The sequence below is a fragment of the Maylandia zebra genome, linkage group LG5 (genome assembly GCF_041146795.1).
Source record: "Maylandia zebra isolate NMK-2024a linkage group LG5, Mzebra_GT3a, whole genome shotgun sequence".
In the NCBI taxonomy this organism is placed as follows: Eukaryota; Metazoa; Chordata; class Actinopteri; order Cichliformes; family Cichlidae; genus Maylandia; species Maylandia zebra.
In genome coordinates, this window is record NC_135171.1 from 1,388,972 (window position 1) to 1,415,312 (window position 26,341).

Here is a 26,341-nt window from a genome sequence, read left to right on the forward strand (position 1 = left end):
GCCCAGAGAAGAAACACGAGTGTTCACAGACATCAGAAGCTCAGAGAGGTGAAACATGAGGTTGGAGTCCTCGTCAGCATCCAGAAGAGCTGCTGTGAAACCCTGAGTACTCATGACAGACTCTGATGGCACAAACACATCATGATTCAAACAGAAAGACAAACATGGAGCTCCTGATCCTCCTGCATGAGAACAAGCTGACATGAGCGCTGTGTCTGAGAGTGTCTCCCTGTCACAGTGACAATAACACAGCTGCTGCTCACAGTCATTAAACTGACCTGAGGTCAGCTGTGCTCCTTACATATGAACCATGTGACCTCACATCAGTGCTGTGGATGACTGTAGTCATAGAAGAGTAGAGCTGTAGCAGGTGGTGTGAGGAGGAGGTGGTGTATTCTAGTTAACGCAGTACTGAAACACTCCAGCAGAGGGCGCTGTTAAGTCCTTATTGTAACACAGTTACTGTGTGCAGTTAGACTTCATACATAATCTGCACTTATTTCCATCAGACATGCTGTCAGGAAATGATTGGTTTCTATTGATTCTACTTCCTGTTGACTCGTTTGATGACAGTGAAACAATCACAGCTGATTGTGTGATGATGTAAACTGTCACTGTTACATTCAGTGTGTGTGACATAATGTTAGTGCAGGCTGATAACAGCCTGGTTCTGTTAGAAACACATGAACGTGTCCATAGATCAGTGTGTGTTTAACATGAGAGCTTCAGCCCTGCTGATGTGTTAAATAAAGACATGCAGGAAAACTGATGAGACTCTGAAATAACTCTTTATATTTATAATGTAACTCTGCATCAAAAGAACAACAAAGGATCCCAGACAGGTTTCTGTGAACAAAGACCATTCTGATGTTTCTGTGTTTCTAACACTTTGACATTATTAGTAAACAGACTGCAGTGAGCAGCATTTATAAAGAGCTTCTATATAAAGATATGACAGCTGTTTGACAAGTTTATCACTCTGTGTTTGGACCTGATCAGTCCAGCTGTTTACTTGAAACATCTTCATTTACCTGTTCTGTTATATTCATGTTCTTGTCTCTGTTGAAAACACATTTTAATGTCCCTCAGATTTTTCTCCCAGATGAATAAATCTAAAAATGACACAAACTGACTGCAGCTACTTTTTGTCCTTTCTGTCAAAAACCTTCATGTGACTCATGAGAGACACGTTTCAGCTGTTTGTGACAGATCAGAGGCCAACAAGTCATTTATAACACTTTCCATCATTGTTTAAAGTTCTCAGTGTTTCTGTGTTGCTGCGTATAGGATCTCCCAGCATCATCACTGTGCTGTCCAATCATTGTGTGCGAGGTTACCCTTATAGTGCGATGTGTGTTTGCACAAAGAGAAGCATGTGTGTCAAATATAAATAAGCACAGAACAGAAACAGCTGCTGGTTTCTTCTGTTTAGAGTCAAGTTAGTGTTTTGTGTCTTTGTTTGAGGCCTGATGTCGAGCAGAGGTGTGTGTAACTGCACTGCTCTGTTATATGTGTGAAGTGTGTGCTTCTCTTCAGCATCATCTTTGTCACTGCTGATTCCTTTGTGTCATCATGTGTTGAGAAGAGAGAACAGTTATAACGGAGGAGCAAAAGGAAGCCCTGAAATCTGCATCAACAAGGAAGTGTTGGCTCACCAGTGATCCCAGCAGAGCCACTGGTTTGGCTCCAGTTGTTCTAGATTCAATTATGTTGCTGCTACAGATACATGTCAGCATCTTTATTGAATTTAATATGAAGCAGAAATGGTGTCATTAGGAGAAGAAGAGGAGAACAAGTCCGGCGAGGAGGCAGCAGCTCTTAAAGATGAAACAGCAGCTCAGCCCTGAGCTCAGAGAGCTGCACATGAAAAAGCTCCTCAAGCAGATCCTGTCAGAGGTTTGTCATCAACAGGAGGAACTGTTCACATCATAGGATGAAGATGCTGTCAGCTGGATGAAGAAGGTTATTTAATGCAAACGTTCACACTGAAGTCAAATTGTTGTCGTGTTGAACAGATTCATGTACTGATCGTCTCCAGAATGTTAGAAGAGCTTCAATGAATCATTAGAAACAACTTACAGCTGCACAGCTGTGTCAAACACATCTGTGTGTCATTGTGGGATTGTTGTGTTTCTACATGTGACACACGTCTAAAACATGCACACAATCTGAACACAAACAGGGACTCATGTGTTCCCACAGCCAGATGCTGAGAGCCATTTCCTTGTAGTCCTGTGTCTACATACATGAACCATTAGATGTTATTGGAATGATTGTCAGCTCTGATAGTTTCATGTGTGTTTAGCTGGACGCTGTTTGATCCTCGACATGTTTAAAGGTGTCCAGTCCTGAGACACTGGGGCTGGAAACAGCTGTGATGTCATTGGACTGTCACACAGACAGAAGTGCATGAAGCGAGCAGCCGAGGAGCCGCTGATGTTTTGGATTCAACAGCATTTGAAAGGTCGACACAGACACATTTGCACACAGAAAGCTGAATCTGTCATATGCCACAGTGAACTCACTGTTCAGTGTTTTTCAGGAAGCTTCTTAACTGCCTCTGCTGCCAAACAAGCAGCTGATGTCCTTGAGAAGAAGCTGAAGAAGTCTTCAACAACAAATACAGGAAGTGGACTTTCAAATACTAGATTCACTTTAGACTCACAGAGAAATGACTCAACCAGCTGTGTTTGACTATATGAAAGGTCAGTGTGTGTCTGCACACAGACTGTTGTGTTGGACTGTTATTCAGTTGTCTGCTGAATGTTTTCAAATGTCTGCATCTCAGCTGTGATGAGGCTGGGGGTCATGGGAGGCCACCGTAGCAGCCTCTTCAACATCATGACATCATCATAAATGCTGCTGGACTGTCTGATGGGCTGACGGTGAAAAAGCCGTCGGGAAGGAAACAGAAGACATTTCAGAGGCTGCAGCAGATTTCTTTGATTCGGGGCCTTTTTCAGCTTTATTGGACAGAGCAGTGAAGATAAGTGACAGCAAAGCAGAGAGAAAGGGGGCGTGGCCCGGGTCAAAGCCAGGCCAGCTGCTCTCCACCTCGTGGTCACCTGCTCATCCTAGTGAGCTCCACCAGCAGCCCCACACGGGATGAGATCTTGCGTGGAGCCCCAGATGGAGGGAGATTATCAGTGGTCTTGTATGTCTTCCATTTTCTGATGATTGCTCCCACAGTTGATTTTTTCACACCAAGCTGCTTGCCTATTGTAGATTCACTCTTCCCAGTCTGGTGCAGGTCTACAATACTTTTCCTGGTGTCCTTCGAAAGCTCTTTGGTCTTGGCCATGGCGGAGTTTGGAGTCTGACTGTTTGAGGCTGTGGACAGGTGTCTTTTATACAGATGATGAGTTCAAACAGGTGCCATTCATACAGGTAACGAGTGGGGGACAGAAAAGCTTCTTACAGAAGACGTTACAGGTCTGTGAGAGCCAGAGATTTTCCTTGTTTGAGGTGACCAAATACTTATTTTCCACCCTGATTTACCAATAAATTCTTTACAAATCCTACCATGTGGATTCATGGATTTTTTTTCACATTCTGTCTCTCACAGTTGAAGTGTACCTCTGGTGCAAATTACTGACCTCTGTCATCATTTTAAGTGGGGGAACTTGCACAATCGGTGGCTGACTAAATACTTTTTTGCCCCACTGTGTGTATATATATATATATATATATATATATATATATATATATATTTATATTTTTTTTTTTACATACATAGTTTTTTGTTGCCTTATGGTTCCAAGCGCTGTCACCAATCTTTGCATTTTGTTATTATCTCATGACACTTGTTTAATCAGCTACCATCTCTCCTGTGGACTTTTTAATGTCTACAGTCTCAGACCAACACAGCCCTGCCCTTCCCATATTAGATTCTTGATGAATGTGTGTTGTTGTTATTCAGCCTGGTTCAATGTGCCCCTTTTTAACTTTGAGCACCCGCCCCTTTAAACCTCTCTGCACAGCCCTGCACTGAACTCACGATCTTCTCCCTCTAACAGCCTCCACATGTTCTCACTGTAATTTCCCCTCATGAATGAATTTATGCTGCACTAATGTGAATGTTTGCAGGGAAATCAAACGCATTTCACACGCAGTACTCGAGCTGACTTACCTTTGTTTGAATGACGACTTGTACGCGCTGACTCCACAGATAAGGTACAAAAATATATCAGGCTACATCTTCAGGGTTTCTACTCCACGGCCGTATTTCATACGGGTCCACATTTCCACTGCACGCTATTTTCTGCAAGTACCGCCGCTTCGCCTCTGGACGCAATCGGTCTCTATACAGTCCGTTCTCTTTTGAGCTGCTTTTAAGCATCTTGTAATCGTCGTTCCAACACAGTGTGTTTGTTTTGATTCGTAGACCTCGAAAATGGTGCCGCGCTCCCACAATGCATTGCGGCGTGACGTCAACTCCAAAGCCCTATAGAACATGTTCTTTTTCATTGTCAAAATTATCAGGAATAAAGAAGAAAACTGATTCAAAACCTGTGGAACCTGCCAAAAAACAAGTTTTACTGCAAAGGATTTCTAGATGTGAAGGTTTTGTGGCTTTTTTCAGTTTCTAAAACAAACTCATTTGTACAGAAGGATATGAGGATGTATATGTCCGGTGGTGGGTTTTTTTCTTCTTGATTTAATATATTCATTTATCTCTTCACTTAATCTTTCTTTATGTTTTTTTTTTTTGATTTGGCATGAGCGATTTCCGGTCCTCACTCCAAGCCAGTTGGTGGCGGTAATGCACCACATGTTCTATCACAGCTGCGTCCGAGAGGACAGGAAACGTCTGTATGCGTCTGCAAACCAGGTAACTACACTCAGCTGAGCCTCTCTGCTAGTCGTTATTAGTTGGAGGGTTTTGCGTCACTTTCTCTCGGCTTGATAAAGGGCTGTATAGAAATCTCTGGTACGTAACACGTAACGTCATTTTTAGGGAGCGTCGCAGAGAAGTGAGGCTGTTTCTTTGTTTTTGTCGAGTTTTGATTGAAGACATGTTTCCAGTCCGTTTTTTACTCGTTTGTTTTTTCATTAATACCTTTACATTATCACAGAGAACAAGAAGGCGCTTTGTTTGTCACATTCACCTTATGTCTGTGAAGGTTCTCAGTCATCCAGGTCATCGTAGTCAAAGGAGCTTGCAAAGAAAAGCGTCTGGACTTCTTTAAGTTGCTTGAAGACGTTTCACCTCTCATCCGAGAAGCTTCTTCAGTTCTAAGGTCAAATGGTGGAGAGTCCCAGATATAAACCTAGTGGGAGTTTCCCCCCACAGAGGGACAAAAGGACCCCCTGATGATCCTCTAATCGCCTGAGCCAAGGTGTGAAACTGGGTGTGGGTCCCAATCAGCCAGAGTTTCGGGTGAGTTCATTGTGAAACCTGGCCCCACCTTATCATGCGAATTCCTGAGGTCAGATGGCCCAGGATGTGAGTGGGCGTTAAGGCGTCTGGGAAGGGATCTCAAAACTGGATTATAGATGGCAGACAGTTGGTGTCGTAAACCCCGCCTCTGTTCAAAGATGGTCGCTCACAGTGGACATAGATGCTTCTTTCACTCCTCTTTCAAACCATCTGTCCTCTCTGTCCAAAATGTGAACATTAGCATCCTCGAAAGAGTGTCCTTTATCCTTAAGATGCAGATGGACTGCTGAGTCTTGTCCTGTGGAGGTGGCTCTTCTATGTTGTGCCATGCGCTTGTGAAGTGGCAGCCACTTGGCAGCCACAGTGATAAATGGCTGAGATGGCTGCAGCTGTACGTGTGAGGTACCTACATGTTTCAAGATGAATTTGCAGAGATGTCATGTTTGGTGCTTACAGACATCACACTGCATTTTGTGATTTCGTAGCTATTGTTGTGATATTTCGGAGCTTCCCATGATCACCGTGACAGTCATTCATTTTAACATAACCTTTCTATTCCTTTCAGGGATCCTCATTTTTTTGGTGAGGAAGATCAGCAGCTGTGTCGACAGGCAACAGGTAACGGCATGCTTTTCTGTTAGTACTGTAGACCTTGGTCTGGTGCTCTTTTTTAGTTTAACACAGTATTTTCATTTGCCGAAGTGTAAAAAGCTTGTTCCAGGAGAAACAAACTTTAGTGAGTTCTGCAAAATGATTCCCACCATTGCACACTCTGTCAGCCTCCAGTGTGCCCTTTTTTTGTCCTTTAACTGAAGAAAGTCGGTAGTCAGAACATATGAGATAAGTGAGATCCTCATTTTGCCTGCTTATTTCAAGATACAACATTTTCACAAACTGCTGTAGGATAACCTTGCTATTTGTCTTTTCCAACACTTCTACATTCATCCATATTTCCTTGTCTGCTTCTTTCCAGGTGAAAAGTACCTGAAATGGGTGAAAGATTTTGTTTCCAAAAACAAAAGCATGTGCGTTCACCTGAAGAAGCCAAGTGGTGCTGACCTGTGGATAGAAGAGCTTGAGAACACCAAATACAACGGGGATGATGATGAAGTTAACGCCTGGGGAAAATTCTACCTTCCCGAGATTGTAAAAATGCAGGTTATTGGTGTGGTAAAGGGCACCTCATGTCCATGTGACGAGCTTGTGCTGATGACGCGTGAGGACAAAAAGCTGTACGGCTATGACGGAGAGGAGCTGCATCTGGTGGCTTCCAGTTTCCTGGAACTATGTGACAAAACGATAGAGTATCCAGCATCCAAGCGCTACTACAATGGAGAGGCCTTCAAAGATATGGTGAGAAGTTAGACTGCTAAGAATAAGACTGGGGATGCCTAGTGTTAGAGATCAATCACCTGAGCTTTTCTTTGTATTGTTGTGTGTTCTGTTTAGACTGAGGAGGACTGGAAAAAAGTTAAGATGAGTGATGTGGGGAGGAAACTGCAGGAAGAACATAAAAAGCTGGTAAATGAAACCCAGTCAGCGTTCGTAAGCCTAATATCATAGGTGGGTATTGGAGCTGAGTATCATCCCTGATTTCTAGAACCTGTTCAATTCCAATTCACAAGGTCCCAATTAGATTCCATTTAATTCTTACTCAGAGAGTCAGAAACATTATAATTCTGATCATTTATCAGTACTGACACTTGTGAAACTTCATCAGAGGTGTGAGCATCACAGCAGATGCTTTTGTGTCAAAGTAACTGAGGATAAAACACAAAACCATGAAGCAGATTTTCCTGGCCTAGCTTTTTACAGTAGATAACCTTAAAAATATTATTCTGCAGTAGAACAAAAGCAGACGAGAACCACGACTCAACAAATGTACATTGGCTGATGCTGCTGAAGTGATTCAGAGGTTTTAATAAGAGGTTTTAATAGAGACACAGCAGAGCATTTTGCAGTTTCACTTAATTTGAAAAAAATAAATAAAATTTGGTATTGAACAGCAGAAATGAGGCTGTCTTGTCAGAAGTCATTAAAAAAAATGGCTGTAAACAACGGTAGACTGCTTCATAACAAGCAAGCGAATAATGCCAAAAACAGAGATTTGAGATGGGAAACGGTGTTCTTAAAGTACACTGAGAGAGGCAGAGAGCTGTGCTGTGTTGTTTTTCTGTGTGTGTTTTAATGGTGGTGGAAGCAAACCAGCAAAAGTAAGAGGGAATTCATGACAATGTTTATGTCAAGCGAAATGTGTCTTCTTTTGCTGCTGGTTTGGTTAGAGAGAGACAAAACGTGCAGCTTCAGGATCTGAGCAGCTTTCAGCACCAACGGCATCACAGCTCAGACTTGGATTCAGGATTAAGCCCTTTATGTTTGACTGTAGTGATTGTAGCTCTGTCCTTGTTATTAATCACTTTAGTCAAACACAGCTATTGTTTGCTGGGATGTGTATATACTTGACAGTTTGTATCTCAGAGTTATCAAAGACACTGTGGATAATCATCAAGAGATTGTTGTCCTCTTAATAATGACCTATTTGATTGTTTGTTTTTTCTTCTTCTTACAGATTCTGGTATTTGGCCAAAAGAGAGCTTCACAATTCTTGGCTTCACCTGTGGTAGAAAAATGACTGAAGTTATGCAACACTCTCTAAAATTAAAGCTATGCAACGCTTTAACATGAATGGCGAAGGAGTGCATCTCTTTCACTGTCTCTTCCTGTCCTCTTCTCAGTCTTTGTTGTGGCACCTCTGCTATGTGTTATAGAAAGCACTTGGAATCATGTTCAATACAAAAACACCAAACTCGTGGGATTGCCCTAGCAAGCAGTTGGTAAAAACTAATTAAAACTGATATATATCAGCTTCACTTTCTAGCTGCAAAAGCACGTTTCTGCAAAAGCATGCAGTTTCCTGTCAGCACTTTTTGGCACAGAGTGTACTCAGAGTTAGGCCTTTCTTATATAAAGCAATATAATCAGCATATAAACATTTAAGATGATAAATTTAAAGCTCAACAGTAACTGCTATAAATATTATAACTACACATGTAGTGCTTTTGCTTAAGTAAATTATAGTTGGGATCATAATAAGAAAACATGTGTTTTTATTTTCTGTGTACCCTGGGTACAGACCAGTATAAACATGGGATTCTTCCCAATAAATGCTGTCTGATAATGCTTCATATTGCATTAAACACTAGATATGTAAGCAAACAAACAAAAACCCATAGAAGCCAGTTTTAATTATTAAATGTGACAATTACATGGAGATGGAAAGTAAACATGCTTATACACGTCTCTGTGATTACAGAAAATCCACACAGATGCTGTCAGAGCAGAGAATCTTTGATTTATCAGAATGATGAATGCAAATGATTTCATGAAATCTCACTCTTGTTCTGGGTTGTAAAATTCACCTGTCCAGTTAAACCGAATCCTTTGCAACACGGTTCTAAGAACCCTCCCAACCTCATCCTCAGCTCTCTGCCTGTTATCCTTTTCAGCTGAGTATTCATCCACATGTGTTTCAACTTCTCTCTCATTTTCAAGCAAATTGCTCAGGCTCTCAGCTTCAGCACAGTTACCATATGGCCACTCTCTGAGGTCTTCTGTGTTCAAGCCAAACAAATTCTTACATGATCTGCAAGGCTTCATTCTGGCACCATCACGGAGACAAAAAGCCTCACACCTGATATTTCCAGGTACTTCAATTGTTCCATCAAAGTAATCTTTCTGGACTGTGTTTGGATAATAGGTCATCACCGCACCAGATACATATTTATGCCATTTGCTAAGACAGGAGGCAGCAATCATAATTTTCCCAGCGTTAGGACCTTTGGTGGACATGGAGACTCCGCAGTACCTTTCTGATTTGTTGGTTTGGGATTTTTGAGAAATGCAGATGGTGGACGAGACGAAAGCTGTTTTTTTATTATTCTCTTCTAAGTCCAAGTCTGTGAGGAGATCTTGCAGACTCTGCTTTATTTGCTCTTCATTCTCTGAGTTATTTTGCAGGACGATCTGAAAACAGTTACAGATCTGGTCAAAGTGTTGCACCTGATTATATAGTTGTTTTTCATAGAAAGTTGATCAACATGTTTGTTTCGCTGCTTGACTTATTTAACTATGCAGGACCATTGGATGCTTTTGGTTTAGACATTTTAAGATAGGGGGTGAAACATGTCACAAAAATCTATTTAATTTTAAATCAATAAGCAAAAATCCATCTTTGTTCTCACTAATTTATAATTAAATTTGCTAATTGACCTTTTTTTTTCTATTTTGCTATGCCGGGCTGTCAAAACACGCTGAATTTAGAGTCTTTGAGCTTAACAGATCCAGCAGCTACACAGTGACAGCATCATATACGCCTTGAAGACTGTAAGCATCTCCAATAATGAGTCTGTTAGACATTATTTAGAACTAACAAATTCTGAAGCAAGTCTCCAGCTCTCCTGCAGTCTCTGTGTTTGGTGGAGAAGTATAGCTAGAAGCATATGTTGAAGTATAAGGTACAGTATGGATTTTCTTTGGATTTCTCAGTAAAAAAGCACTTTGCATTATACTTTCCTAAAAACTGGAAGTTTGTCAGATTGACTGAAAATGTGAGAAGAGTTATCTTACCATGTCGAGCACACAGGAGAAGGGACTTCGCCTGGGAAGCGGAGTCGAATACAACTTAAAAGGCCTGGGATATCTTCTCATTAAAGAACCCAACACAAAAGGATTAGGGAAGATTTCTTCTGGAGAAAAGGGGATGTTGTTGATTTTGCCCAGAAACGACATGCTGTGAAGGATCTGTTGAGTGAAAACATATTTGCTTATTGTTAGTAGTGATAAACAGGACTGTCTTAAAAGTGTCAAAGGTAACACACCTCATCCACCAAGTGTTGACTTCCCGGAGTCATGTAAGAGCCCCGAACCATCCTCTTGGTAATCTTGTAGGCATTAGTTTTGAACCTCCTTTGAGAAATTGTTGTCTTCTAAAATGATAATGATCGAGCAGTTAGGGATTTAAAAACACAGGAGATCTGATAACTTTGGCTACAGCAGAGTCTGCAGACATACCTATTTTGCTCTTGGTCGGCCTATTTTAAACATGAGAGAAAACATAGTTAGTGAAATGTTGATAACATACAATGACTATCATTGGTGGCTGAAAAGATGCCAGGTAACAAGTGAAAAGCTGCTACTTACCATCGCCACAGTCTAAGAATGAAACAGGAAACACTGAGCGAGTTGCCTCCATCTTAAAGCTGTTGATCATGTGATTTAAAGGAAAGCCACACCCAGCTCTTTCCTGGAATTTTACTCGACTGTAGAAAACTGCTCCATTTGCCCCGCCCACCCATGATCTTTAATATCTACCAAAAACAACCTTTTGGTTGTCAGTAACCAGTCGATCGTTTTCGCGATTAAAAAGTGGCTTTTTGCGGCAGCGTTCCCACCGCGAGCAGAACTCCGGCTCAAAAACCGCTGTTTTTGAACACTTTTATTTACTTAAGCACTTTAATGGGCTTACTTTGAAACAAAGTGCGATTGAATGATTATTGTTATGTGTTGCCTTGAATTCGGCTATGCTGTCTGTTAGACAGCTGTTTTCCTTTATTGTTGTTTTTGTATTGTTTGTAGCGAACGCTACTGGAATGTATAGATTAAGCTACGTAGCCAAGATAATTAATAATTTAACTGTTGTACATTGGTTGATGATGATTTGCATTGTTACACAGGCTTGCAGAAAAATATATTTGTTTACCGGTAAACTGAATCGAACTTGATGTGCTAATGGACGTTTTTCTGACCTACAGGTCAGGTTTTGTTCCCTCCCTTTGAATTAATCTTCTTCATATTGAAGTGGCGAGCCGGTAGGACCATTCTTTGTTTCCCCTCTTTCCCCCACTTAGCCGTCTTTGGATTACGGACATATTTCCCCATTTGTATGAAGCTGGACTCTAAGGAGGAATACCTTAAAAGTGAACTTTAAAAAGAAGAGGACCAAAAAGGACTTTTGCACAGAAAGATCACAGCATTGATTTATTATTTAATTGTGGGCATTTATGTTGTGTGTTGTGTTAATTATTTTGTTCCATTTCCCCTTTCCTCCATTTATTCAATATATTTTTGGTACAAGATATTGCAGTCTTTGGTCTCATCATTCACACCATCTAGGCTCCATAAAGAACTATTTCTTCTGCGCGTCAGTCAGTAAACTCATCCATTGAAATAAACTAGTCCTTAAATAACTTTGAGTTACACAGTGGCAAATGTAATAGAGAAAGACACAGGGCCACCTGAAATCTGTCGTCCTATCTGATTCAAAACCAACATGTAGGAGAATCTGGAATCTTTGATTTTGAGTTAAAAATAAAATATGGATAAAATGCAGAAATGTTTTTACTAACATGTACTAACAGAGACTTGGAGGAGAGAGACCTAATGTTTAATAATCCACATTTCACTGTTTTACTCTTTGGTTCAGATGTGGATACTGTATTGTTCTTTCTTTGTGATTGTTTATGTTTAAGTTGTTTGTTGCTGGTTTTTAGCTTGTTTTTTGTCTGTTTGGAAGCTGACACAGTCTCTATGGAGATGGGTTTTTGGGGGGGTAGCAGGAGGAGAGAAGCTGCAGAGAGGCGTGTAAGACTGCAACTCTGCTTCCTGGTCCCAACTCTGGATAGTCATATTTTGGGGGGTTTAATAAACTACTACTCCATGATGTAAAGCTGAAGTATTACACAGCTAGTTTAAATGCTGTAGGCTGCAGCCGCTGCTCTAACACTATAACTGTAACAGGGCTCAGTGCTGCTTCAGGCTTTATTTGTGAGGAGCACAGCAGCTTACAAACACGTGGCTGGGCCTGGACCCAAAGGAGTGTTTGTTAAAGCCTGCAGTGAATCCAGCAGCAGAATGATGGAAATGCAACACAGCAATGATGAAGAGGAGCAGAATTAAAGCCAAAGTCCAGTTCATACAGTTAGGTCCATAAATCAAATAAGGGAAAATAAAATGTTGTTGGATGCACCTGTCTGCAGCCTTAATGCTCTCTGGTCGCTATGGTAACGCGTAAACATTTCTTTCAAAATAAGACACACGACTACAACACGGGAAAAGACCCAGGGAAACGAAGTTATCGATAAAAACCCTGAAAACCATTGTTGGATTTATATTTTATCATTGTCATTTTTATTGGGGAATATCTAACCATATATGCTCAGAGGTGTAGAACCAATTGTGTAATGATAGTAGTCTTTAAAGACTTTGTGTGACTCCAGAGTGTTCTGGCATTCACACCCACGTCCTGGGATCATGGGAGAGGTGCTACCTTCTTATTGTTTTGTGGTAGGATGTCTGTTTTAGTCTAAGTGCCTTTTGTTTAGATGAACTGCTGGACTTCCAGACCAGCAGGTTTAGGGAAGTCGTTTATGGGTCACACTCTGACTCCACACACACACACACACACACACACACTCACACTCACACACACACACACACACTCACACTCACACACACACACACACACACACACACACACACACTCACACACACACACACACACACATACAGACACATACAGACAAACACACTCACACACACACAGACACACACACTCACAGACACACACACATACAGACAAACACACTCACACACACACAGACACACACACACACACACACACACACTCACACTCACACACACACTCACACTCACACTCACACACACACACACACACAGACACACACACTCACACACACACACAGACACACACACATACAGACAAACACACTCACACACACACAGACACACACACTCACACACACACACAGACACACACACATACAGACAAACACACTCACACACACACAGACACACACACACACACACACACACACACTCACACACACAGACACACACACACACACACACACACACACACACACAGACACACACACACACACACACTCACACACACACACAGACACACACACATACAGACAAACACACTCACACACACAGACACACAGAGAGAGAGAGAGAGGGGAGATCATTAATACAAAAGATTGGAGCTGGTTTTGGATTTTCACTTGTTGTTGGCTTTAATATGAACAGTCACATAAAATTCATTCCAGTTTTTTCCTTTGCTTCAATTAAGATGTTTCTTTAAATCTACAACAGCTTCAACAACAACAACAACAACAACAACAATCTTTATTTATAGAGCACATTAAAAGCCAAGGGCATGCCAAAGTGCTTTACATAAAACAAAACAATAAAATGATTTACACTAAAACATCGGAGTCATATAAGTGTGGGATTATGTTCACAGGTAAAGACCACTAATAAGAATAAACTATAGCACACAGCTATAGCAGAGTAAAGCTGTACCATCAAACACAGTGATAGAGAACATAGACAACGCAGGACAACGCAAAACAACCAGACACATTAATAGAATAACTCACAAGAAGCGAGGCGAGAATTTAACTAGTAGAAAAAGCAAGTTCAAACAGATATGTTTTAAGCCGTGATTTAAAAGATTGAATAGAATCAGACGCCCGGATGCCAATCGGGAGATTGTTCCACAGCTCAGGTGCAGCTAGAGCAAACGCTCGATCACCTCTAGACTTCAAGCGAGATCTGGGCTGAACCAACAATAACTGTGAGGAGGATCTTAAGGCCCTCGTAGGAAGATATGATTTTAAGAGTTCCTTAAGATAACTTGGCCCTGTGTTATTAGTAATTTTAAAAGTAAACAACAGAATTTTAAATTGAATACGAAATTTCACAGGCAACCAGTGCAGATCAGCAAGGACGGGAGTGATGTGAGCAAACTTCCTAGTTTTAGTTAGAATGCGTGCAGCGGCATTCTGGACTGTCTGTAATCTATGTAAAAGGGTAGAGTGGAGACCATAATAAAGTGAATTACAGTAATCTAGTCTTGACGTTACAAAGGCATGGATGAGCTTTTCCAGGTCATTGTGCGGGATGTAGTGTTTGGCCCTGGAAATAAGGCGAAGTTGGTAAAAACTGGATCTGACGACAGCAGACACTTGTTTATCAAGTTTAAATGAGCTGTCAAGTAGCACACCCAGATTCCTAACAGTGTCAGGGAAAGAACTAGTGAGAAATCCAAAAGCAATCCAAAAGCATCATGAAGTTTGGCACGAAGAGCGTCACTGCCAAAGATCATAATTTCAGTTTTCTTATCGTTAAGGATAAGAAAATTTGCCAGAAGCCATTGCTTGACCTCACACATGCACTCTCGAAAGTTACTCACGGACATAGCTAGATCATCATTCAGCTCAAAATAGATCTGGATGTCATCGGCATAATAGTGAAAGGCAATGTGGTATTTCTCAAAAATGACACTTAAAGGAAGCATATACAGTGAGAACAGGGTAGGGCCTAACACAGATCCCTAGGGGACACCACAGCAAACAGGTACAGCGGAGGAGGAGGAGGTGGCCAAGTGAACCGAAGAGAGCCGATCGGAGAGGTAAGATTTAAACCAATCCAAGGCAGTGCCCTTGATGCCTACAGTGTGCTCTAGTCTCGCCAATAGTATGTTATGGTCAACCATGTCAAATGCCGATGAAAGATCCAATAGCACTAGGACAGAGGGGCGTCCATTGTCAGCCATTAGTAAAAGGTCATTAAAAACTCGGAGCAGTGCTGATTCAGTGCTGTGGTGTTGTTTAAAGGCCGATTGATATTTATCATTAATGTTATTCTCATCCAGGTAGGTCTGAAGTTGAAGCAGAACTACCTTCTCAAGAATTTTAGCCACGAAGGGAAGTTTGGAAATCGGCCTATAATTGGCATAATCATTTTGATCGAGGTTACTTTTTTTAAGAACAGGTTGGATTATAGCATGTTTAAGAGCTGATGGTACATAGCCGGACAGCAAGGAGGAGTTCAATATGGACAATAGACAAGGTCCAATTGCACTAAAACAATCCTTGACTATACGGGATGGAAGAACATCATGTACAAGATTAGTATTGTTCAGTTTTTCAATTAGATGCTTCAGAGTAGAGAGAGAAACAGGTTCAAATTGACAAAAAGTAGTAGAACAATCAGGGGTGGGCATACGGTCGGTCACCAAAGGAAGGGTAGATTTAAGAGATGCGACTTTATCCAAAAAATAACTTGAAAATTTTTCACAAAGGCCCGGGGAGCACGACAGAGGCATAGAGGGGCAGGGGTTGACCACAGAGTTGAAAATTTTGAATAAAATTCGAGGGTTGTTTCCATTGGTGGTGATAATTTTAGATAGGAAAGCTGCTTTAGCCGTTCTGGCAGCTGATTGAAACTTCGAGCGGCTAACGCATAAAGTGTCATATGATGACTGGAGATTATCCTTCCTCCACCTCCTCTCATCCCGCCGACACATACGTCGTAAGGCGCGAACAGAATCATTTAACCAACATTGTGAGTAGGTTCTGGGGCGTTTCATTTTGATCGGTGCTACAATGTCAAGGATAGAGGAACATGTAGTTAATAGAGTATTGGCGAAATTCTCAAGCGTATGTGGGGTAAGACAATCTGACGTAGTAAATGAAAAGTTCACAAAAGAATTAGAAAATTTCAACAGAGTATCAGCATTCACAGTACGCGTAGGGCAAAGAGGAGCCTCAAAGCGTGATCCGGTGTTGCCAAGGTCAAGATCGAAGATAACCGGGGAATGGTCGGAAAGTCCAGTGTTTCTAATTTCCTTAATACATATATCCACATCGTATGAAAAAACCAAATCAAGGGTGTGGCCCTTAACATGGGTAGGCTCATTCACCCACTGGGTAAGATTAAAAGAAGCAGTTAGTGCTAGAAAATCGTTAGCCAATTGGTCATCCATACAACAGACATGAATGTTAAAATCACCAGAAATAATAACAGAACCATATTTAAAAAGAATGGATCCCAAGAAGTCAGCAAATTCAGAAATAAACATCTTGTGGTATTTAGGCGGACGATAAACCACAACACACAGAGTAGTCCGAGGGCCAGTCAATTCCAATAACTGAGCTTCAAAGCTAGAATAGGTTGGGGAGGGTAGCAGCCGTGCTTCATGTTTGTTTTTAAAAACCGAGGCTAGGCCACCACCTCTACCAGTGAGCCTTGGTGAGCTAAAGAAGGCACAGTCAGGAGGGAGAAGCTCAGAAAAGGGGATAAACTCACCCGGAGAAGTCCATGTCTCCGTCAGAAATAGAACATCCAGTCCCGTGGTGAGGAAAAAGTCATTTAAGAGAAAGGCCTTATTTGAAAGAGATCTAACATTAAATAAAGCCATCCGAGTCCGAGGAGCTAGGTCATTAGCGGTAGCCCGTCGCAGGGTGTTTAGATTGCTGTGTTGAACACCGTGGCCAGGCGGTGTAATCCAAGACCAAGCAGAGTGATAGGCCACTGGGCAGGTAGGATAGGTTTGAGGGCCAACAGGGCATATCCAACGATGACTTAACAATTTAGCCGCAAAGCGGCTCCTGGAGTAGAAGATAAATCGTGACAGCTCACGACTTGTAGAAGGGTAATCCATAGCCATGGCTCTAATATGAGCCTTGACGCGAACGCGGGCACCACTCCTTCTACCCCGTTTCCTGAAGCGTTTCCTACGCAGAAAGGGAAAAGGTAAGTAGGTCGTTTTGGTGGAAGAGACGGGCGGCAGGGGAGTGGCACCACCCATGGTCCCATAACTGTCCAGTCGTTGAGGACAGGAGAACCGGAGATTCAGGAGCGTGTCTCTATCATAAGTTATTAGCGTACAATCGCCTAGAGAACATAAAACCAAGGATAAAATAACAAAGAGTACTACGCCGAGGCGCAGTCGAGGTCGCAGACGGTCAGCCATGCACACCGGCGCCATCTTGAAGCGAAATACAACCACGTTTTTTTCCTTTTCAAAGAGTTTACTGACATAGTAAGGAAGTAGCTAGGGACCTCAGTAAGTATGAGCAACAATAGCTCAGGGACAGTTTCTCCAATAAAGAGGAATTCATCATCTGCTGTTCGTCAAAAAGTGGCGTATTAAAAACAATTCAGCAGCCCCTCAGAGTGCGGATACAAACTGTTTTCAGCTGTAGAGGTAGAGGTACGCTTCATGTACTTATCAACATACAGTTCAGAGGCTTGCATTAGAGGGCTTTGGTGCACGGTTATACCATTGTGAATTTAGCTATATGAACATGCTCAAGAGTCTATCATATGTTTGACATGCAACTAAAAATTCAAAAATATATTTTTAAATCAGTAACTTTGCAAATCTAGAGGAAATGTTTTCGGACAACATATGTGTCACATTTTAAACAGGGTTTGAATAATCAGCGCTGACATACAGACATTTATGCCCTGGGTATAACAGACATGCTTACCTTGTGAAAGGCCCTCGGATTTCTTGGAGCAGAGAAACACTCTGTATTGTTGCTTTTCTCTATTGTATAAGCAGCGCCCGACTGTCAGAAACGCTCTGTACAGGTAGCAAAGTCGGCTCAATGCACATCCAGGAATTAAACTCTTATGAACAGCTATGAATTCTACCTCTCTGCTGATGTGTTCCAAACAAACGATGTTTTCTACATGGCAAAATTGTGTGCTAACTACCTCACACCGCTGTGTCTGGGATCTGAAAAAATAAACAGTTACAACGATATACCTTGCGGCAGTTGTGAAGTGCTGAGCAAAATACTGTGTGTCTGATGGGGTGTTTTTATATAGGTGGACATGCAGATATAAAGAGCAGGTTGCAAAGAGAAAGGTGGAAAAACTATGGAGGTTCGGTTAGTCAGTAGGAGGTGTAATTGTCAGCCTGCAGAGATAAAGGTGTGGGGTGTAAGAAGATGTGAAAAACCTTTGGAGGTTCAGTTGGACATGGTTTCAGTTGACCTCTGACATGATAAGATAAGATAATGGAACTGTGTCAATGGAAAACTGTACTGAGTAGTCAGTCTAAGCTTTTAGTGATATAAGTTTATTGATGATAGAATACTGCATGATGACCTTTTCCTTGTTTAGAACTGATTGTTCTTTATGAAACGTGTTCTGATATTTGTATCTGAAGCTTTCCACAGCGATAGTAAGAAGCTGAACAAGCAGTTCTGACCGCACACACACACACACACACACACACACACACGCACACACACACACACACACACACACACACACACGCACGCACACACACACACACACACACACACACACACACACACACACACATGCTCATGTTACTGAACAAATGTATTACAGTTTTTTACAGATGCTAGGACACATGTCTCAATACTTAGGTCACTTTTGCAAAACTCCTCACACAGTGAGCACAACAGAAGTCTATGTGGGCTAAACTGAGGACCAGTTATCATTGTTTTGGCACAAAATGCATTCAATGACTACATCTCTCAAATTTCATGAATTATTTTCTCACTCAGACACAACAACTGCCAAAAATCTTTGTATGTACAGGACATTTTGCATGTGCTTACACACTGTTTTCAAAACTGTTAAACTTATGGCCAAAACAATAACACAATGCAAAACTGAATAAGACAGCAAAATCCAACAGCAATATTTTATTGAAACATATTTTAAATCTAAAAATGCAGTTTAACCAGCCACAGCTGATTCTCATTGTAGATGAACATCTACACAGGTGTTACTCCTTCAATTGTTCAACTCCTTCAATTCTGGCAGCCAGAAGATCCTTTCCTAGGTGTGTTGCCCTAGATGACATAAGATGTGATGTGGATGAGAACCTGTGGCCAAATGGAGAAGACCGAGTAGATTAGCATTACTATTGTATGTGTATCAGTGGATGGTGTGTATACAAATTCTTGTATTTTGGGATTTCTTAGTGCAAAAAACTAAAAATACATAAACTGAAGGAAATTGCCTTCCCGGGTTTCCTCCGTGGCGTGAGCGATAAGCAGAGTTCTGTCCTTTCCTTATAAGATTCCTAATTATTTAAAGTAACACTCAGGTATGCCATTCAGCTGGGTTAGTTACGACGTCGGGAGCAGCTTGGGAGAACAAGGAAACACAGACTGCTTCAGGTTGTCTTCCCAAATCGACTCAAAGGTTTATTTGATACACAGCAGTTTATATAGATGAAAAAAGGTTCGTGTGTCAGCTTTCCCAGTTCAAACCGGTACAGACCAAATAAGGAAACGTCTTCCTGCCTTCTGAGCAAAGTATCCCTTGTGTAGTTTATCAGTTCAGCTACAATTTATGATCATCCCAGCAAAATACACTCCTAGACATAGAATACAGAGTTCTTTCATCAGTGAATTCTGAAACAAACCACCTAGCCTTTAACGAGCCTTTTCCAGGAGATAAAGAAAAAGGGAGGATGGGAGCAAAGAAGTGGTCTCATCTCTGTGGTGTTTTCGACCTTGAGGTACCAGCTTGTGAGTCTCACATTAATTCTTGGGTCACAGAGAAAGAGAAAAACAACTAGTAGATCGGCCTTATTGAGTAACAGTTTTCCTGTATAAAACAATATCCTGTAAATGCTTACCGTGGTATCAAAATATCTAACAGTTCCCCTCTTTTATTATTTTTTAAAAATAATAACTCAAATAGAAAGGAAAAATCACAAATGTAATAACATAATATAAAAAGCAAATCATAAAATGTAATAGTTCACAACCTAATGTTCAATATACACATCAGGAACATCATTGATGACATCTGACACATAATCTGGGTCAATTTGTGCCAATTGCAAATACATTGAAGTGGCTGTACTAGTGGCTATACGGGTTATCATTGAACGTACACAGGGTACCACACAACAGACAATAATCGTCAAAAACATGCTGCAACGGTTACAAAGGCTACAATTAGTTCCTTCCATCTTCCAAACGTGTCCTGTAGCCACTTATCTAGCCACTGACCGTGACCTGCATTGGCAATTAGTTCTATCTGCAATGCTTCAAGTTTATTCATAGCTTGTGTGAATGAACCGTTAGGAGCGGTGTTATTGGGAATGAAAGTACAGCATACATCAACGGTTACTAAACCACAGGTACCGGTCCAATTAACAGGTAAAGCTAATCTAAGAGTATTATTGCACAACCAATAAGCACGTGGGATTGGTCTAGTTAGGCGCGTGACCATGTGTGATTTAACTAACTCCCCCCAGTCAGTATCATTTAAGACACCCTCTGGGGGAACAATGATCGATTCTCTGCTCGAACTTGAACTGTGTGTGTGTTCCTCCAGATATGATACAACTTCAGCCACAGAGACAGCTAGCCATGTCTCATTACAGCGTGCACCTGGGGAGTCAGAGAAGAATGTATAGTTATCCTTTGTATAATCTATGTGTGTGTCTGGGCAGTTAACTTTAGTCTGCGCAGACATATCATACTAGTATTAAAATGGAGAGGGATCTGTCCTAAGGGCAGTGAGGGTTTTAACCTATTCTTAGGGCGTTTCATTGGGGCGCAGGTCCCTGCGGTGTCATTAGATAACTTCAATAATTCGCCTAATGGAGTCTCAGGGTTAGTTCGTGTGTGTGTGTGTGTCTAAGTAAGCAGTCGAGAGGGCTCAGAGTCAACTGTAAAGTGTCTTTAAAGAGAGCATTATCTCCGCTGATTTTCTCTAGTCCCTCAGTGAGGGGGAAACCGGATATGGGGTATCCTACTATTACCTGTTCTGGATTAGCCTTTGAACAGACATAACAGTTACTGTTTCCTAAATCACGAGCGGCTGTTCTGGCATTTTCATACCAGGCGTTAGCTCCTGTTCTAGAGGGCGCATAAAATGGTTTATTAGTGGCGTCTATGTTGTCATTTACTGATTTTAGGGAGCGTGAGGAGTGCATTAAGTAGGTGTCTTGCAAAATGGAGCATGAGGTATAGTCAGCAAAATATAACCTGCAGAAATGTGAACATGGTTGCAGTTTACAATACAAAATAGCAAAGAGAAATCCTAAGGTTAATGCGATAGATATGATAAATAACCTAAATATATAAGAAAGTATATAAGAAAAACAGTTCTTCAGTTGTCTCCTGGCCTGGTCCCAGGTTCGAGAGACATTGAATAAGCGTCGTATGATGACAATGGGCATTTCATTTTCTCCATTATCAGGATGAAATGAGTCTGGCTTTATCAGGTTAGACATCATGTGGTACTTTTGGCTTTCTGTTCCTGCTGGATGTTTGAGTACCTTGTTGTTGTTCTTTCAGACGTTGTGTCTTAATCAGTGATTGTGTGTGTGTGTAAATTGGATCCTGGCGCTGGCTCGCCGGAGATGTCATCTACCCGTGTGTTTATTTGCTCTAGTTCCGGGCGCTGGCTCGCCGGAGATGTCGTCTGCTTGATCCGACGCCTGAGATGGTCCGATTGGGCTGGTCTTAACCCTGCTGGCATGAATCCACTGAGGTTGTCCGTCTGTGAGGATGCTGGTTCTTCGTCACTGCCAGTAAAGCCTGGGGGCTGGAAAACGCGGCCTCCCAGAGTGTCCTTGGTTTTAGTGGCTTCTCCAACATGCGTCTCCTTGTCTCCACTGGTGGAACTGTGGAGGGGAAAAGCTGAGAGAGACAAACTTTCTGATAGTTATTATTCAGTTTTTCTACCAGGTTGTGAACATCAGTGGACAATGCAATATACATCACCTTCTACTAGCGGTGCCCCTCTGGAAGCTGACCATGGTGTTGGAAATAGTCTTATTTCAAATGGAGATAATTTGGTTACTGCAGATTGAGTCATTCTAATCTCACACAGGACTTGAGTAAGTAATTTGACCCAGGTCATTAAAGTTTTAGCACATTTTTTAATTACTTCTAATGTGAATGAAGGTCCTCTATCACTGTTAATTTGGTGAGGTATTCCAAATCTGGGTATTATTTCATTGCACAACTTTTGACAGACTACTTCTGCAGTTTCTTTTGATGTTGGATAAGCTTCTACCCATTTACTAAATTGGTCCACTATTACCAGTAAGTACTTGATACTTCCTTGCGCTGGCATATGTATAAAATCAATTTGTAATGTATGAAATGGAAAATCTGGTTGTGGTAAATGCTGATGTTTTGCTTTTGAGCTACCTACATTAGTTCGCGCACATGTTAGACAGGTTGCTAATATGCTTTTTACTGCATGTCATGTTTTCTCAATTACAAATCTTGATTTTATTGCCCCTATTACCCCTCTTTGTCCGACATGTCTCACACAGTGAAAATGTCGGGCAAGGACTGGCATCAGGGAATATGGGAGGGCAATCAAACGCTTAAGATTTTGTATAAGCCATCTCTGTCATCTAAGGTACAGTCATTATTCTATGCAGAGGCTTGCTCTTGTATGAATTTTAAATCAACATTTGTTTCTAAATAGTCTGGGAGTGTAACAAGTGGCAGCTGTAGGGGCACAGATAATACTTCCTGCGGCGGTGGGAGCTGCAGCCTTGGCTGTCACGTCTGCTAAGGCATTACCTGTTGCTTCGTCTGTGTCAGCTGTACTGTGTCCTTTCGTTTTTACAACTGCAACGGCCGATGGCAGCTGTATAGCCTGAAAAAGTCTTTGAACAAAATCACAATTTAGCAATTTATTTTCCATCAGCAGATCTAAATCCTCTCTGTCTCCACAATGTGCCAAAGTCATGCACAACGCCAAATGCATAGCGGCTGTGTGCGTAAATTGTCACATGCTTATCCAAATGGAGCTCACAGGCGCGTATTAAAGCCATGAGCTCTGCTTTTTGTGCTGAGTGAAATGGTAATGAGTGAGCCTCTAGTATGATGTCAGGCACTGTTACCACTGAATAGCCACAAAGAAATGAGTTGTCATTCGGCCTTGAACAGGACCCGTCCACATAAACCGTGGCTGAGTCTGAGATAGGTGTTTGCTCTAAATCTGGACGTGGTGCTGTGGATTCCTGTATACGTGTCATGCAGTCATGAACGTCAAGCCTGTCTGAGCCATCCTGTCGGTCAGAAGAACACAGAATAGTATCAATAAATGTCATGGCGAATCAGGTGTGCTGCTCGCTTTTATAGTGAGATTTGCATGTCTTGTGTAGTTATGTTTGCTAGAATGGTCGTGACCTGGTGATTGGTGTGTAGAATAGTGTCATGTGAGAGTGTGAGCTTCTCGCAGTCCCTTATCATGATAGAGCAAGCTGCTACTGCCCTCAGGCAGGCCGGCATTCCTGAACAATTCAGGCAGCACCTTTGAGTGGCGGAGGTCAGCACTCCCTGTAATGCATTGAAAGAGGCAGTCATTTCTGTGGACCACAGTATTCGAGGAGGCTTGTCTTTTTTTTTTTTTACAACAGTCACGCAGAATGTGGTCATGAAAAGAACAGTCTGGTATCCACTGTCTGCAATAGTTCACCATGCCTAGGAAGGACAACATTTCCTTCTGTGTAGTGGGACGAGGGACGGAGGTCACAGCTTTGACCCTGTCTGCAGTCATGGAACGTTTTCCGTGAGACAGTGTGAATCCCAAATATTGAACAGAAGTCTGACAGTACTGCATTTTCTTTGCATATGCTTTGTGGCCAGTCTTTTGGAGGTGCTGGAGAAGCATGTGTGTAGCAGTTTGACACAGTTTTTCACTTTCAGCACAGAGGAGGAGGTCATCCACATGTGGATCAGGGTGCAGCCCTGGAGGAGTGAAGCACCATTGAGAAAGCAGCAGAGCTGTCTATCATGCCTTGGGGCAAACGAGTCCAAGTGTACTGCTTATTTCTATGTGTGAATGCAAATAACGGCTGTGTGTCACAGGTACTGAGAAAAAGGAGCGGAGCATAAATCCACCACGGTAAAATGTGTATGCAATGCATGTCAATATGCTGTGAACATCTGAAACGAGAGGTGGCAGAGGAATGTTGACTGCATTAATTTGCCTCAAGTCTTGTATGAAACGCCATACGCCAGGTTTGTTAGGCTTTGGCACAGGATTGACAGGAGTGTGGGCTTTATTACTCCTGTAGTCAATAAATCTCCTATCATGACATCTAGAGCTGCGGCTTTTTCCGTGGAAATGGGATGCTGCTTGACATATACTGCTTTTTTATGTTTTAATAGGTGTACGTGATAAAGTGTACAGTCAATAAATCCTATATCATTCTCACTTTTTGACCATAATGTCATATTCTGGTATTCAGCTGGCAATGTAACTGCAGAAATAGTACAGTCGATAGGGTAGGTTAGATCTATGTGACGACATATTTCGTAACCTATGTCTGAGTTATGTAACAAAATCACTGTTTGACCTTCACTTGTGTGAGCAGTTATCATGTTGTTGAACAGTGTGAGAGAAACAAAAGTGTGGCTCCCAGTCATGGGATTACCTGTTAGTGGCGTCTGTACACGTTTTTTTTTGGCACAGTGTGTGACATAGAGTACCGGACAAAAAAGATGTTGAGTTCATTCTCTGCTGAGGGTCCAGCTGACACAGAGGATGTTCCTTCTCCATCATGTCGGTACATAGGGCAGAGAAAACATAAGCTGTTATCAGTGTCAGCAAACATTTCACCCTTTATGTTAAATTAAATACACAAATTCATTTTTGCCTTGGGTGTCTGCGGCTGCTGGAAAACTGAGCTGAATTTGCACCTCTAGCTTGTCCAACAGTGCATAAAGCGTTTTATGAATACTAGGATAGATTCATCAGGCTTCTGTTTACACATAGTTACTGCATTTAAGTCAATTTTGTCTCTGGACATTGTTAGCAGGAATTTCTTTAGATTCTTAAAGAAATCGGCGACTTTGTCATTATTTACCCTCCTTTTGTCCATAGCGGTAACATTTGATGCATCACGTCGCGGCATTCTATCATATATTCTACAGGACTTTTTAAGCAGACTACTTTTCTTATCACAAATGATATTCAACATTTCTACTGACCTGGTTTCTGGCGATAATCGTTCGGGATAAGGCTCCGGAAAGAAATTAGAATGCATTGAACTTCTTAAGTTGTAAACAAAGTCAGTCACATAAGCACTCCCGCATGTTCTGGATACGTGATCATGGACGTCTTCACCGATTCGCGGACGTAGGTTACACGTAACCGGAAATGGGAGTTGTACTGAGCCGTTATTTGAGACTTTATTTTGTATTTTATTAATTTTTGGTTTTACAGGTACTTTAGATTTTTTATCGGACCTGTCTGTGGTCTTTGAATAATTCTGACCCATGTTCAGTGATTTCCAGAGGGGTTTACACGCTAGGAGGATTTAGGTTAGTATTTTCGCTGCGGCACAGCTGAGGTCACTTTAAATTTATTGCTAGCAATTTTTTGTTTGTGTGAGCAACTCTCACTTAGCGAGCAACTTCTCGCTTAACGAGCAACTTCTCGTAAAACAACAGGCAACTTCCTGTGTCTTTCTGCTTTTAATTTACTGCTTTTAACCCTTGTATGGTAATCGGGTCTGTGAGACCCGTTCAACTTCTCCCTGTGTCACTCTTTGGTGAGCAACTTCTCACTTAACGAGAAGTATTTAAGACAACAGGCAACTTCCTGTGTCACTCTTTGGTGAGCAACTTAAACAAAATTAAAATATTCAAGACAACAGGCAACTTCCTGTGTCCACCAACACCACACAAGGGTTAATTTACTTTATTCGGGGACTGAGGAAGTCAGTCAGTGTATCTCTCTGGATCACTAAGTGAAACTTCGTCAGCATATCCCGTTTCTTTATTCGGGGACTGAGGAAGTCAGTCAGTGTATCTCTCTGGATCACTAAGTGAAACTTCGTCAGCATATCCCGTTTTTTTATGGATCGATCACTGAGAGAGGTATAATAGGTCTTTATATAAATATGAAAGACGCATATTTACCTTCTGTCAGTCATCCCACTTCTGACACCAAGATTGAAGGAAATTGCCTTCCCGGGTTTCCTCCGTGGCGTGAGCGATAAGCAGAGTTCTGTCCTTTCCTTATAAGATTCCTAATTATTTAAAGTAACACTCAGGTATGCCATTCAGCTGGGTTAGTTACGACGTCGGGAGCAGCTTGGGAGAACAAGGA

General features: G+C 41.7%; 1 long non-coding RNA gene across 1 annotated transcript; it reads right to left on the reverse strand.

Moving 5' to 3' along the window:
* Positions 1-10,144: 10,144 nt before the first annotated feature.
* On the reverse strand, positions 10,145-10,953 carry LOC112434868 (uncharacterized). The gene is made up of 3 exons (XR_003024270.2): positions 10,451-10,953; positions 10,258-10,365; positions 10,145-10,180 (listed from the first exon to the last, which is right to left on the reverse strand). It is a non-coding gene; the product is annotated as an uncharacterized LOC112434868 (long non-coding RNA).
* Between the last annotated feature and the right edge of the window lie 15,388 nt (positions 10,954-26,341).